This window comes from Chionomys nivalis, chromosome 6, assembly GCF_950005125.1.
Source record: "Chionomys nivalis chromosome 6, mChiNiv1.1, whole genome shotgun sequence".
NCBI classification, from domain to species: Eukaryota; Metazoa; Chordata; class Mammalia; order Rodentia; family Cricetidae; genus Chionomys; species Chionomys nivalis.
Window position 1 is genome coordinate 75,328,419 of NC_080091.1, and position 13,094 is coordinate 75,341,512.

The 13,094-nt window shown below is 44.2% G+C and overlaps 1 protein-coding gene across 2 annotated transcripts in view; it reads right to left on the reverse strand.

Annotated features, from left to right (window-relative positions):
• Lnx1 (ligand of numb-protein X 1) overlaps positions 1 to 13,094 on the reverse strand; it is a 105,089-nt gene that overhangs the window by 66,795 nt on the left and 25,200 nt on the right. The gene's annotated exons all lie outside the window — the stretch shown is intronic.

Here is a 13,094-nt window from a genome sequence, read left to right on the forward strand (position 1 = left end):
TTTAACCAGCAGAAAAAGATCCTCCTCCTTTCTAGAATAATCTACAAAGGTGAAAACAAGCGGAAGTGGCAGGAGCTAACATTCGGGACCCACCAGTGTCAGCTCTAACTTGTTACCATGGAAAGGTGGGATGCAGGAATCATCACGCCTACATACTTTACAGATGTGGACTTAGGAATCTAATTGGCCAAAAGGCCTGTGCGTCCATTCATCTTGACATTAGCTGTTTCTGACCCCTCCCATTCTTCCTTCTGGCCTCCGCTCAAATGCTCCCTTTTCTTCAAGGCCTTCTTAAGGAAGGCCCCTCTCCTTGTCCTGTTTCTTTCTCCTGAGGCTGTGTGCTTGTTCTTTACTGATGCATAATCCCTGGAGCCCAGGGCATGCTTGACATTTCACAAGTATTTAATAATACTTTTTGTTAAATTGTACTCTTCCTAGGAGTGAGTGTTTTCTTTTTTACCAAGTGTAAACTCTTCATTCATCTAAATGGAGGGCACCTAGGTTGGGAAACCATGCTTAGAAAACACCACCCAAGAGAGGATCAGAACTCACAAGAAAAACAATAGGAAGCATCTTGCTGGATTTATTCTCTACAACATTCATTGGCATCCACTCACTAAGGAAAAGTCCATTTTTTAATTGATATCAATCGACATTCCTTGCTTTTGTTGAATGACTAGCAAATGTTAAAGAAAATGATCATGTCGGGCATGGTGGATGGTGGTGCACGCCTTTAGTCCCAGCACTCAGGAGGCAGAGGCAGGTGGATCTCAGTGAGTTTCAGGCCAGTCTGGACAACAAAGTGAGTTCCAAGACAGCCAGGTCTGTTATGCAGAGAAACCCTGTCTTGAAAACCCAAAAGAAGGAAGGAGGGAGGGAGAGAGGGAGAGAGGGAGGGAGGGAGGGAGGGAGGGAGGGAGGGAGGGAAGGAAGGAAGGAAGGAAAGAAAGAAAGAAAGAAAATGCCTATAAATGCTACAAAGTATGAAGGAAAATGAAGTAGGAGTCCTATTGGTCCCCAGCCCTGGTCTGACAGCCTTTCTGGGGAAGAAAGAAGTGTGACAGAGACTGTCAACAAGCCACCTGGAAAGTGGACAGTCACCCTTGAACTTTCTTTACAGGACAGCTAGCAACTGAGAGACTTAAACAAACAACAAAGCCGGTTATCTTGTGATGGAAGAGAACACGCTGTTCTCCCTAGCTCTCTTCACCTCTCCAGTCCTATTTTAAGACCCAGACACCATTTCTCAAGGCTCCCCAGCAGATGGTGAATGTCCAGGGGCTTTTCATGGGGAGTCAGCATCTCTCGCAGAGTTCAGAATCCTTTTGTGATGTCTAGAGGAATTCTGATTTCTTGATCACTAGAACCCCAGGAGACCAACGGGGACTCTCAGGGAAGACCCTCAACTCAGAAAGAAAGACAACACAACACTGATGACGGCTTTCCTTCTCTAAAAGAAAATAGCTCTCAGGGAGTGAAAGAAGGAAGTTGGTTTGTAAATTTGTAAAGGAGGGAACACAAACAGCATCAATGGATGGTGCCCGTATGCAGGCAGTGAGACAGCATGGCATGGTCTCAGCGATGAATGATGCCCATATGCAGACAGTGGGGCAGCATGGCATTGCCTCATCGATGGAGATGCCCGTGTGCAGACAGTGGGGCAGCAGGGCATTGCCTCATCAATGGAGATGCCCTGCACAGGCAGTTGGGGAGCACATCATGGCCTCAATCCTCACATCCTCATCAGTACACCAGCCATGACAACTCATAGAAGTTGAGGCTGTTGTTCAAGGACATATGCCTAAAACATGGCAGACCCTAGTCTGCCTGACTTCAGTTTATGAGTGATCATTCTAGAATTCCCCAAAGCCACTGCAAAGCTACCAACAGGGTTTGTGGCACAAAGACAAACTTCTAGCCCCTGCTAGTGGTGACCAGAAAATTTCATTTCATTCATTTATTCAGTTATCTATGTGTATGTATGTGTGTGTATGTGTGTGTGCAAGTGCACATAGGTGTGGAGACTTCAAGTGTCATTCTCCAGGAACCATTTATCTTGATTTTTGAAACAGGGTTTCTCACCAAGACCTGATACTAATGAATTAGGTAAGACTGGCTGCCTGAAAAAATTCCAGGGATTCTCCTGCCCTCTACCTTCCTAGAACCAGATTATAAAAATAAATAACAGGATGCCTGGCTTCTCACCTGGGCACTAGGGCTTGAACTCAAGTCTTCACACCTGACCCCACCAGATGCTCTCACAAAAACTGTGGTGACGTCTTCTAAGAGTGAAGGACTATTCCAAAGCACATTCAATAGAGGCTAAATGACTTTAACTTATCATCAATTTAGCTCATAAAACCAAAATTATTTGTGGCTGACCACTTTAACCAATGTCTTTGAGACTAGGCAAGATAAAAGATGTGGGAAATTATGGAGGAACGTGGGAAGGGGAAGGAGCCTCTCACTTTATAGTTGGGTTGAAGTCTTTTGCTAGCTGAGAATCTCAGAACATAGAGACAATAATAATTTTCTATATTGATATTTTTAGATAGTAATATTAAAATGGAAATAAAACCAGGCTTATGCCTTGAGCATGTTGTCTTTCTTCTTCAAGTTTTCATGGAATCTCAAAAATAAGACTGTTTTGAAATATTAATTTAAGATGTGTTGCATTTGTTTACGCTTTGGACGCTTGTTTAATGATGCAAAGATGTACTGTATTCTTTTATGCTGTATTTGTTTAACTCTGTGAAGCTGTGTTCCTGTGACTGCCTAAAACACCTGATTTGTCCAATAAAGAGATGAATGGCCAATATCAAAGGAGGAGAAAGGATAGGCAGAGCTCGCAGGCAGAGACTATAAATAGGAGGAGGAATCTGGGAGGAAAAGATCAAGGAGCGAGAGGAGGAGGAAGATGTCAAGGGCCAGCTACACAGCAAACTACAGAGTAAGAAATAAAGAAAGGTATATAGAAATAGGGAAAGATAAAAACCTAGAGGCAAAAGATAGATGGGTTGATTTGAAAAAAAAAAAAACTGGCAAGAAATAAGCCAAACTGAGACCGGACATTCATAAGTGAAAATTAAGCCTCTACGTGTGATTTATTTGGAAGCTGGGTGGTGGGCCCCCAAACAGCAAAGGGCCAGGAGAGTGAAAATAGCCAGCATCATAAGACTGCTCATTAGTGAAGACCCCTAGTCCGTGGTGTCCCTGTGGTCAGAAGACACACATGTGCACACAAGCTCACACACAATAAACCTGTCCCATATACCCTAGTCCGTGGTGTCCCTGTCATCAGGAGACACACACGTGCACACACTCACACACAATAATCCTGTCCCATATACCCTAGTCCGTAGTGTCCCTGTCGTCAGGAGACACACATGTGCACACACTCACACACAATAATCCTGTCCCATATACCCTGAAGCCCTTTTGTGATTTTGTTTAAATTTCACAGTGACCTTTTGAAGATAATAACTCTAGAACCCAAAATACCACCTATATGACTATCGTAAAAGCAATGCAGTGTGACCCTCATGAGAAGCACGTACCCACACATCTGTATGTCTTAGTTTCTCCCTGAGAGCCTAGTAACCCCCTGCTGCTTAAACCCATGCTAAAAAATTATTTAGCAAACTTCAGCTTGGCTTCATTAACGCCTAATTGTGAAATCTCCTCTTGCTGTAAAGTCAAGGATCTGGCTTGACCCGAGTTTACATTCCTTAACGGGAGGAAAACTCCATAGGCCACGGCAAACAGCAGCGTGGAGCCATGCCCCTGCCCCTGCTCCTGCCCCGACCGGGAGAGCATCTTGACGCTGCTCTCTTGACTACTTCAGCACCACTTTAACAGGCCAGAGAAACTACCTGAACATTCCACCCAGAATAATGTAATCTAGAAATCCCTCCTTCAGAATCCATCTTCATCTTTCCACCTGGCCTGAACTGGTGTGACTTACAGGCCCGGGGTAACTTGAAGACACGTGTCAGCAATGCTTTTGTCCTGGAGACAATGGAAGGGGCAATGCAAAAGTAGATCTACCGCTCTAGTCCTTGCCGGGCTGTCTGCAGACGCTTCTTAAACCTCACTCACTCTCTGCGCTTCGGTGCTGAAAAGAAAGTTTTCTGCCTTTGCTGCAAAGGTCAACCGAGGCCACTAATGTTTGCAGGCTGCAGGTGCCCGAGTGCTTCCTGTACACTGTGTTGGAGTCTTGACCCCACTGTCGTTAAGAGGGAACCTAGCGAGGCTCAGTAATCCGCTGGAGGTCACATAGCTATTGAGTGTTCAGTCAGTGTTTGAACTCATGTCTAAGTGGCTTCGGAGGCCGCATTTTATTCTTTGCTTTTTCAAAATGCTTTTTATTAGCTTGTGGTAATTATATTTAATAAAGAGTGGGTTTCACTAGGACATTTTCATACATATCATAACGCCACCCTCATTTGTTACCTCTCTTGGTCCCCCCACCCCAGTCTTGCTAATCTCCTTCCTCTTCCAAAGTAGCCCACTTCTTTCATGTCTCTGTGTGTGTGTCGTTGTCGTCTGTGCATCTGTATGTTTCTGTGTGTGTTCCTATGTATATGTGTGCCTGTGTGTGTGTGTCTGTGTGTCTCTGTATGTGTATCTGTGTGTGCATGTGTGAGACCTAGTGAATTTCATCAGGGGTGTTTACATGGGGCATGGAGGTACATGGGTACCTCAGCAGTGGCTTTACTACTAAAGAGGCCACATTTTTAAGGATAAATTATAGCTTGTAGTTTGCTGACCTTTGTATATGAAATCCTTAGAATCCCATAAAGATCTTAGAATGCTTCATTCAAATCCATAGCTTTATTACCATCAAATGGCCCCAGGTCGCATTTGTACAAAATTGAACAGGGAAATTCCATGATGCCATTTCCCGAGCATGCCCAAGAGGTCTGACTCCATCAGAGGATACTCAGTTCCTCATGGGTGATATGCAAGGTCATGTGTGTCATAGCTATGGTATTTTGTCACCCAATGCTGTTAGCCAAAAATGCCAACAACTAATTTTATTGCACCTGAGGGCATGTCACACAATAACGAATATATTGATTGTAGCGAAATGTTATGACTTATCAGGGTCCCATAGCCTGTAACTGAGGGGACTGAGTCATTAGGGTCAACTGTGATGCCTCAGTTTCTCCATTTATAAAACAAGTTGTTGGATCACCTTCAAGATCTCCTGAGGCTCTAAATAGCTACAGTGCTGGGCCACAGGTGTCACCAGACTCCACCAGCCTAGGAATGTGCTGAGCTGTGTCCTCTTCTCCTGAGTGAGGGAGGGGAACATGGATAGGGAAGAGGAAGTAGGTGCTGTGGTGTCGTGGTAACAAGAAGGGAACTGAGTAGCTGAGGAGTGACCCCTAAGGAGGAAGGGAGCAGGTGTGGTCCAGGACCCATTGGTGAGTCAGTAGTTAGGCAAATGTGGCCTTTGTCTGCTGAGACAGCTCAGGCCTCTCCAGAGACTTCACTCGGGATGGCAGTAACCCTGTCTCAGCTCCAGTGAAGCAGGGAAAGAGGGGCCATGTCACCAATCCCTCTTCTCTGATCTGTTTACCCATGTTCCCTGGGGACAAAGCTGTGTTCGGAATTAAATCAGACTCTGTCTATTGGGAAATATTCTGTTATTTTATAAATCACCAAGAAAAGCAGGGCCACATTTCTTTGTATGCAATCTATTTCAGAGATAATAAAATGGTTTAGGGGTTATATATTCTTGCAAGACTAGCAAAATCCACAACATATGGGCTTCCTCCATATCAGGCATTGTATTAAATACTTCATATTTTATTCAGCGCTCACAACAACCTGTGAGATAGGTGTTGTTACCTTCCTTTTGTTTATGAGGAAAGCTCAGCAGGGCCAAGTAACTTGCCCCCAATTGCCCTTTGTAAGGGAGTCAGCAAGCCTGACTCCAGAGTAGGCCTGGTAGCCTCTCACCAGGTCTTCTTGTGAGGACCACTATAGTGTAGGGGTAACAAGAGGGTTCCTCCCTGTCACGAAGTCCCGGTTTCTTCCTTTCTCATTGTTTTGGGTAGAATGACTTAGAGAAGGGAGAGGCTCGAGAAAGGTGTCCAGGACCTCAGAAGAGTGTGCAGGAGTGTGTAAGACTGAAACGAGAAATGGGCTTGAAGGGAGCACCAAGCTCACTTTGCTGAAGGAATGCAAGAGAACAAGAAACCTAGAGCCAGGAGGAAAGTAACCGGCACTGGAGCAGGATCACTATGTGCTTGAGCGTGACCCAGGGTTCCGGGGACATGTGCATTCCTGAAAGAACTCTAGCCAGCCTTAGCAGTCTGATGGCCTTCTTTGTTAAACACTTCAGTCTCAGCATGCCTGGCCCTGCTGGGCCACTCTGGATGACACAAAGCAGTGTGGGCCATGGAGAGCTCCAGGGGAGAGAGGCCACTGAGAAAGACAGTCCCTGTCCTCTCTACAAAAGGGGACGATGACTAAGAAAAAGGGTGCCTGCTGTTCTGGCCTGAAGTTTTATTTGGCCTTCAAAATCGGGCCATTTCCTGCCCGTTCCTTCCAAGACCCACCCCAGATTGTCAGGGAGAAACTGTCCTCTGTTAGCTTTGAGAATGTTGTGTTCTTATGCCAAGAAGTCCAAAAAGCTTATTTCTCAAGCATCAGTCGCCAAAGTGTGCAGAACTGGAGGTGGAGGGAGGGGGCTGCACTAAAACTCTAAAGGCAACTTCTTTGTCTTTTAAAATGATTTTGTCCGTGTTCCATGTATATATTAACGTAGTAAACATGTGCAAAATTTATAGATACTTATGGTATGACAATACATATAAACTATGCACAGATGATATATATTACTAGTTATATGATATATATCTATGATAATATTTATGGATATATATATGCATATGTCCATGGAGCTATACTTAATTCTGTATAGAAATAACTATACATTACAGGCCTATGGATATATTCCTTATTGATGTAAGTCAGTGATTTAAAACTTGGTAAATATTATACTGGGGAAAAGGTATTTCCCTTTTTGTGCTCCTTAAGGTCCCTCCAAATGTCACCAAAAACCTGGATTCAGATAAAATGGTAAATAAATTCACAGGGACTTTAGCATGCAATGCTTTGGGTCTTAAGATTTCTTCTACTTGGGTAATAAATTACAATCTACATTAGTCTAGCATTTGTACTTTGACAAAGCTATATTCCTCCAAATTCACTTTATCAACACGTTCTGTCGAGGCAGCATGAGTGAGAAAGAGGAGGAAGACAACTATGGTAACAAGCTGCAACCAACCCGTCAGAAGGAAAACAACGAAATGGTAGAGACAGTTGGAGCCGATGGTTATAGAGACAGTTGGAGCCGATGGTTATAGAGACAGTTGGAGCCGATGGTTATAGAGACAGTTGGAGCCGATGGTTATAGAGACAGTTGGAGCTGATGTTTATAGAGACAGTTGGAGCTGATGTTTATAGAGACAGTTGGAGCTGATGTTTATAGAGACAGTTGGAGCCGATGGTTATAGAGACAGTTGGAGCTGATGGTTATAGAGACAGTTGGAGCTGATGTTTATAGAGACAGTTGGAGCCGATGGTTATAGAGACAGTTGGAGCTGATGTTTATAGAGACAGTTGGAGCCGATGGTTATAGAGACAGTTGGAGCTGACGGTTATTCGCTCTTAAGGAATTAGTTATTTGTCTTGTTGTGATGTTAATGTTGTGGTCACATTTCTTAAGAATTTACCCTTTTCTTGGGAGTGGTGGCACATGGCCACAATCCAAGAACTCAGGTAGTTGAGGCAGGAGGACCACAAGTCCAAGGCTAACTTGGGTTATGTAAGTGATATACTTTCTTAAAAAAAATAAAATCAGCACCAAAAAAGGAAAAAGTCAAACTAAACAAAACCACTTTTAAAAGATGAACTGGTGAGATATTGACAGATAAAAATGATAATCATATCTACGATTTGATTCCAAATAATTCAAGGGCATTAAAGATGAAAGAAACACGACCGTGGAATGATAACTGCTGACGACGGATGTAAGAGACCCGACGTCCTTTATTCCCTTCTCCCCTTTCGTTGTCCAAAATTTTCCACTGTAGCGAGTTAGAATGAAGATGAAAGAAAATGAAACAAACCTGAACCAATAGGGATATTAAAGAAATCCTAGCTTTGCCTGACATAGTCATGCAACTAGAAAGATAGACACGACTGGCAAGCCCTTGAGCAGTGTCTTGAAACTGCAGGGTTTGGATGGAGTAGAGGTTTTTCAAGGAAGAACATTTGAAACCAGCGAAGAGTTAGGAAACAGAATTGTTCCGTAGCTGCCAAAAGAGAACTTGTGGATTATCAAGGAGCAAAAGAAAAAAAATAAATAAAAAACTAAAAGCCATGGAACAAGGTTGCCATGCTCTGTGAACATCAAAGAATCATCGTTCCATTACAAAGAAGCATTCAGTGAGCCTAGCATAAAATGGGTTAGGAACACACAGCTTCCATTTCGTTCCAAACACACAAGCCTAAAAGTTAAGGGAAAACGTGGAAGCATGTACTGAAGGCTGGGTACAGGGTACAGTGGGAGGCTGTGGTTCTCCCCGCCCTGCCCCAACTGAAAGCCTTTGAAGACATTCATGAGCCCAAAGAAGTCCTGGAAATTGATCTTCACCTTTGCTGGGACAGGACTTCTCCACCTCAGTTCATTTTATCTGCAAATGTTATCTCCTTCCTTTTGGTTCCCATCAAAACTTGACCTCAGCTGCTCAAAACATACAGCAAGAAAAATCTGGAGACATTCTTTTTTTCTTTCAAGATTATTAAAAAAAAAAAACAAATTCTTTGAGAGTCAGTTTGGACAACATTTGCTGGCAAGTCCATAGAGCTGAGCCATTTCGTGTGGACCTCAGACGTGTGTGTGTGAGGGTTGTTAACACAGTGAGAATGAGGGAGAAAGGGTGTTGGAAGTCATTGCTCTTGTCCCTGTCCCTTCTCTTCTTTCTGGAAGAATCCAAGAACAGCGATCCACACCCGTGCGGCTCTCTAGTCACACGAAGACCCACAGACGATTCCCCCTCCCCGCTTTCTAGCGTCCACAAGCCAACAGCTGAGGTCAATGAGGGAGGAAAAAAGAAACACTGTGGTTACTGTCCTAGGACCTTGACCCAGAAAAGGAAGAGCAAGTAGCTGGACCACCTAGAGTGACAGACAAAAAGAAGACAAACTGACCTCTCATTTCCAAGCCCCAAATGTCCAACTGTATTTGACTGACTGCCCCAGCGTGCAATGTCTCTGGTGCAGACAGTCAGTGTGATTCGTCAGCGGTGTGCTTGGCAAACTGATCAGAAAAAGCTCTTCTAGGGAGGTGCTGGGTGTTTGGTCTCCTGAGTCCTAAGATACTTGGTGGGTGATCTGGGTCCCCGTGCCCTTGGCTTGTGGTCTGGACCCAGTGTGCACGAAGGATGCATACAACACTTCCACCCCTCCTGCTTTTCTTTGCAGTTTCTTCAGAAGGCCTTGGCCCTCTGTAGCCCTAAAGAATTCAAGCTGCAAATTTAGAATCTCTTATCCTAGCTTCTTTAGTACACAGCTCTGATGGAAAGAGACTGCATCTGTGCAGACAACTCTCTCACAGGGACCAGGGACTAGAGTGTGACTTCTCTCTCCAGGAATGGCTACTATGCATAGTGACTCCACTCACAAATCAAAACTCTTTGTCTAAGTTCAAGAGAGGTGGTACATCCTGGCTTTCTGAGAAGTCACAGAGCTAAGCCATAGCATTAATTTCATGAACATGGGTTCTTCTAGTGACCACGCTGAGCAGCCCTGTTGAGAACTCCCTACAATGGACAGACGATGGGCTCTAAAAAGCACAGTCTCAGCTTGTACTGCACACTTGCTTGAAGACTGCTCAGCTTGCCCCTTTGGCACGAGCAGGTCACAAGAGCCACCCAAAAGTGGCAGCAAGTCGCATTCCCCAAAGTTGATAGGGACTAGGAACTTTGAAGGTGGAAGAAACACAAAGTCTTTCAGTTCTTAGTACATGTTCTTGAAGGTTTGCTGCGGGCAATGAGGTGCACGCTGTACCCCAAACACCAATGCTTTTCCCTGGAGTTTTTTGCTGAACTAAATACTGAGTTTAAATGGAAGAAATGTCACAAATACCACAGTAGGCCACTGAGCAGGTAACGACTATACCTTCAGTTCTTCAAGTACAGAGCTGTGTTCTGGAACTTAGCTGGGATTATTTGTGAGCAAGATCAGAATTAATTTGTTAGTACAGCTTCCCTCAGTCACAAACGGACCACAACGGGAAGCAACCTTTCAGTTTGACTTATGCCTTCAGGCACAATTCCACTTAACATGCATTCTATAGTTGGCCATGGAACTCACCAAGGACTTTTGCTTTTTTACTTAAGTGACTTCTATTTTAAACATTTCCTACCATGTTCCTGGAAGCATGGGAGTTGGGACAGTCCTGGACTGAATTTTGATTTGTTTACTAATTAGCTCCAGTGTCCCAGATAGGTCCCCAGTGGGCAGAACTTGGTGCTAGTGGGTAGGGAACTCAAGGGACACTTTGCATCTGGAAGCACTGGGGATACAAGGCTTCATCTATGTATCAGAGCCTGGATGAGAGGGGAGGGAAACCGGCAAACCCCCATGGTTCTCTCTCTGAGGTCCTGGGGGCCATGGTAGACAGGACATGGAGTTCTTCACCTTAAGGACATACACTCGCCTCCTGCCACCTCTGCTCAGGGCATTAAACTAGCAGAGAAGTCTCACACATGGTTCGGAATGAAACTGTTAAAGTTTGGGTAATAACTAGTGCTATTTGGTATTTGGGAAAGCTCTCTCCACCCTTCACTGTGCCTAATTCCTACCTATACTTCAAGGTCTAGCTCACACCCCAAAGTTCTCTGGCAACAAGAAGTAGACAAGTTTCACCTTCTTCGTAATGGGAGACTACTAACAAGTTCTGACCAATGAGTTTAGAAATGCTGTCCTAGACACTCGATAGCATCTCGCTTTCTGAAGCGCTTCAGAGTGACCTGCATGTGTCCACTCAGATCATCCAAGAGAGACTTTGCCTCCGAGCTCTATACTTACAGGAAGGCTCATTTTTATTTGAACTAAAATGAAAATCCTTCCTTCAACAAGGCAATAGGACTGAAAGTAACTGGAGGGGCTCTTCTACAACATCTAAAGGAGGCCAAAGGGTAGGCCCCCAAAGTAACTCCACTCAGCAATGTGTGTGAAGGTGATCTCATTTAGATAATATGCCTTAGGACTGAAAATGAATTAGGCTAAAGGTCTCGAGATAAGATCATGCTGGACTATCCAACTGGGCCTAAACATGGTGACAATACCCTTACGAGAGGAGGAGGTGCTGGGATGCCACTCTATGGCTTCCTAGCATGTTCAAGGTTCTAGGTTTGGTACCCAGCACTGTAGGAAAATGATATGAGGAGGAGGGAAAGAGACATAAACAGAATTGGAAAGGACACAGAAGAGAAGGTCATATATAGACAGAGAGAGAGAGAGAAACTGGAGTCCCAAAGCCACAGCAAAAGGATTCTTAGAGCCAGTGGACTGAGGAAGGAGTACGTGAAGGGTTTCCCCACTATGTCAAAGTGGACGTGCACTTATCCTCTCATTTCAAGTATCTGGACTCCAAAACATTGAAAGAATAGGTATCTAGATACCTAGTTTGTGGACATTTGTCACCGCAGCTGTAGAAAACTAACACAGTGGCTGCAGGGAAACAGGTGTGGGGGGGTAGGCAGAAAGGATGCTGTGGCCCCTCATTCCAGAGACCTCAACCTCAGGCACCTCTGGGAGAGGGCAAGGAGACTTCGCACAACTCCAATGAGCGCTACCACTGTATATTTTTTAAGAAAGGCTTTTGCAATGTCATAGCCTCCCCTGGGGCTCTCATAGTTGAAGTTAAAGTCAAACACTTTTCTCTGAGTTTTCTGATCTCAGGTGCACTAGCGGTACATGTCAGTTAAGTAGCCCAGACCCTCCCGACACACAGCCTCTTATAGAATGAATGCCTTGCCTTCAAGTGTCTTGTTCTAGTTGTCAACATTTACTACATAGCTACTGTCTGACAAACTGGTTAATCCGACGAAGAACAAAAGCAACACGGGTTGTTTCCACCCATCTGTGAGTGGAGTCATGACTGAAGTCAGACCAGGTCGGCTTTTCCAACCAGAACTCTGTAAACCCCGACTTAGATTTCTTGTTCTCTGTCCTGGCCCCAGAAGAACACACCTGTCACACCAGTGCTCAGGGCACTGAGGCAGGGGAATAAAAGTTCCGGGTTAGCCTAGGACACAGAAAGATCCCATCCCTGAAAGAAAAATCATCCCTTCTGTAGCTTCTTGTCCGGTTAGCAAGGAGGAGTTTGTAAATACTGGGGGCTGAGCAAAACATCTCCTGTGACGGGCAGAAACTACCCGCTCTAGCCTGTAATCCTTCCAACAAAGGAGCCAGAAACATACTTAAAGTTAGAGGGTCATTTCCTTCTATGAAATAGGCACGAGGCATGTAGAAAAATATGTTTATGTTTTAGAAGTATACTGCAAAATATTTAGGGTGAAATCTTATGACAACTACATTTACTCAAGACAATTTTAAACATGTGTGCACATACATATGTGTGTGTATATATAACTTTATATGTGTACGTATGTATATATGTATATATATATTTTTTGAGGCAGGGTCTTGCTATATAGTTAAACAGCCTTGGATATCCTGGAGCTTGCTAAACTATTAATCTTGAGATTATGTATGGGAGTATGGGCACCAATGGCATTTATTTCCATGCTTAAAAATTATCAAAAGTCAAAATAAAAATTTACACTTTTAATGCATAGGTTATCTTTTTTCCTTACTGACACCCCACCTGTCTTCAGGCATTGGCTCTGACGGTCTCAATAAAAGGACTAGTAGTCTCCAGAAACCCCCTATGCGAGTGCACATCTCTGCATGCAAGCTCTGATCTTAATTGCTCTCAGTTCTATTTATGGAAAGGGAAAGAAGTCTCATCTATCAAGAAAAGACTGAACGCGCACACAGACACACAC